Here is a 3,191-nt window from a genome sequence, read left to right as displayed (position 1 = left end):
GTGTGAGAAGTTAAAAATAAAGAAATCAAAATATGTTAGTGCTGGGTTACCTCCCGAGAAGCGCTTTTTTATAGTCTAAGCTCGACTTACCTCTCCGTTGATTTATCATGGTGGTTTGAGGAGTTCATACTCCTCGTTCCTGCTGTCAATCTTAAAATAAGGTTTTAATCGGGTGTTGTTTACCTTAAAAGTGCCGAACTTGGGATGACTCACCTCAATCGTACCGAATGGGAAAATATTGAGTACCGTAAGAGGGATTTCCTCATTTGGTGTGGTGGTGACAATGTGGGGATCTGCGGAATCCACTAAGACTTTATCGCCAACCTGAAGTTGATTAGGAGAGGTATCGGGCTTGTTTTGGCTTAGTTTTGGTTTATCACGTGTTCTTGATTTGTGTGCTCGCCATTCATCTAACTCCTCTATTTGAAGCCTTCGTTCCTCATGGGTGTCTTTGTTCTCTACATGATAATAGTACACTGTCTCCGTTGTCTTGGTTCGAGGGGGTTCATTCAAGGATGATTGAGTATTAGTTTTATCATCGATAGGTTTTATAACGTTATCTTGAGTTTTAGAAGTTTTGACTGAGTCGCATGCTTGAAGTGTTACTGCGTCGTCACCTGCATGAAGTGTTAGCTCTCCTGTGCCTACATTAATAATGGTTCTGGCAGTTGCTAAAAAGGTTCGTCCAAAAATTAAAGGTACCTCGTTATCCTCATCCATATCTAAGAGGACAAAGTCTACTGGGTAAATAAACTTATCAATTTTAATGAGAATATCTTCAATAATACCCTTAGGAAATCTAACTGTTTTTGTCAGCCAATTGTATGCTCATCCTAGTCTGTTTGGGTTTACCGAGACCGAGTCGTTTAAACATTTTATAGGGCATAACATTTATACTTTCCCCTAGATCGGCTAAAGCATTATTCACAGATAAACTACCAATTAAGCAAGGAATTGTAAAACTCCTTGGATCTTTCAATTTGTGAGGTAGCTTATTCTATAGAATAGCTGAGCAAACTACATTGAGTTTCACATGTGATGTAGTGTCTAATTTCCTTTTATTGCTCAGAAGTTCCTTTAAGATTTTTGCTAAGTTAGGCATCTGCAAAAGAACTTCAATAAAGGGTAAGTTAATATGTAATTTCTTTAAGAGTTTGACAAACTTACCAAATTGTTCTTCTGTTCTGTCTTTCATCATGGCTTTAGGATATGGCACATGAGGTTCATGATTCGTACTTACCTGTTTGGGATCATTATTGTTTACCTCTTCTCGTCCTTTGTTAATCACGTTGTTTTGCTGTATTTCTGGCTCGGGTGCAATAAGTCCGTCCTAATTTTGAGTGCTAATTGCATTAAGGTGTTCCCTCGGATTAGGTTCAGTATTACTTGGTAAGCTACCTTGTGGTCATTCGGAGATTAGTTTGGACAGCTGGCTTATCTGAGTTTCGAGTCCTTGGATTGATGCTTGTTGATTCTTAAGTGCTGTCTCGATATTTTGGAAATGGGTTTCTGACACTGAGATGAATTTAGAAAGCATCTCTTCAAGGTTTGGTTTCTTCTCTTGTTGATAAGGTGGCTGTTGAAAACCTTGAGGATTTTGTGGCTTTTGATTCCCTTGACCACCCCCGGAGAAATTTGGGTGGTTCCTCCAACCTGCATTATAGGTATTACTATATGGGTTATTTTGAGATCTAAAGGTATTGTTACCCATATAGTTGATTTGTTCTTCTTCAGTTGTAGGATTGAAGGATTGGTATTCTGTAAGCACACCTCCTCCACTTGAGTCACACCTCGTTACTGGATGTACCTGTGTAGAACCAAGAAAACTATCAATCTTTTTATTGTGAAGTTCTACATGATTAGAGAGCATGGTGACTGAATCGATGTTATAAACGTCGGCTGTTTTCATTGTCTTTGTCCTCATAACTTGCCACTGATAGTTGTTCAGTGACATCTCCTCTATGAATTCATAGGCATCTTCCGGTGTTTTATTGTTGATGGTTCTGCTAGCAGCTGCGTCAATCATTTGTCTTGTCGAGGGATTCACACCATTGTAGAATGTTTGAAGTTGCAGCCAAAGCGGTAACCCATGGTGAGGGCACCTTTTCAGTAAGTCCTTGTATCTCTCCCATGCATCATAAAGTGTTTCTAAATCCATCTGCACAAAAGAAGAGATATCATTACGTAATTTAGCCGTTTTAGCTAGCAAAAAATATTTTAGTAAAAATTTCTCAGTCATTTGTTCCCAAGTAGTGATAGACCCTCGTGGTAACGAGTTCAACCACTGCTTGGCTTTGTTTCTCAGTGAAAAGGGAAATAACTAAAGATGAATGGCATCATCAGAAATGCCATTGATTTTGAATGTATCGCAAAATTCAAGAAAATTTGCCAAGTGCGTGTTGGGATCCTCATCCTACAAACCATTAAACTAAACAAACTATTGTATCATCTGAATTGTGTTAGGTTTTAGTTTGAAATTATTCACAGCAATAGCAGGTCTAACTATACTAGACTCAGTTCCTATTAAAGAAGGTTTAGCATAGTCATACATAGTATGTAGAGCAGGATTTTGATTAGCTGCAATTGCAGGAGGTAGTTGATTGCCTTGGTTTTCAGCCATCTCGTCGGTTGGGGTTTGAGTATCGTCTTCTCGCTCATTGTCCTTGTATCGTAAGCTACGCCTTATTTCTCTTTGATTTTTGCAAATTGTACGATCGATTTCTTCTTCAAAAAGTAGTGGTCTTGACTGGTTTCTTCTGGTCATAAACTATAAAAACCTGCCAAGAGAGAGAAAAAGTAAATTAATAAATAATAAAATAAAATTGCAAGAAAAATAAATGGCTAAAGTAATAAAAATTTAGTGTTCCTAATATTTCAGTTCCCCGGCAACGGCGCCAAAAACATGATCGCGTGATCCGTAACAAGTAATAAATATTTATAATGAAGATCAAACCTAGACTAACTATTATCACGACGAAAAGGCAAGCGCACCTATCGAACAATAGTATAGTAACGGCAAGACCAGGATATCGTACCCAAGGGAACCAGAAGTACCAGTAATAACTATCTTTTTATTATCTAGCCTAGGAATAAAAGGATTTGTATATTAAACTAATTATCTAAACTAATTAACTAATTTAATTAAAGTGAAGAGAAAATTTGGAAAAAGACTTGAAGAGAAGCAATTGATA

At 37.5% G+C, this 3,191-nt stretch overlaps 1 non-coding gene across 1 annotated transcript; it reads left to right on the top strand.

Annotated features, from left to right (window-relative positions):
• Nucleotides 1–2,084: 2,084 nt before the first annotated feature.
• On the top strand, nt 2,085–2,191 carry LOC121225611 (small nucleolar RNA R71). The gene has a single exon (XR_005923466.1). It is a non-coding gene; the product is annotated as a small nucleolar RNA R71 (small nucleolar RNA).
• Nucleotides 2,192–3,191: the final 1,000 nt, after the last annotated feature.

Source organism: Gossypium hirsutum, chromosome A03, assembly GCF_007990345.1.
Source record: "Gossypium hirsutum isolate 1008001.06 chromosome A03, Gossypium_hirsutum_v2.1, whole genome shotgun sequence".
NCBI classification, from domain to species: domain Eukaryota; kingdom Viridiplantae; phylum Streptophyta; class Magnoliopsida; order Malvales; family Malvaceae; genus Gossypium; species Gossypium hirsutum.
The sequence above is the reverse complement of the archived record's forward strand: the minus strand, read 5'-3'. Positions and strand labels throughout refer to the sequence as shown.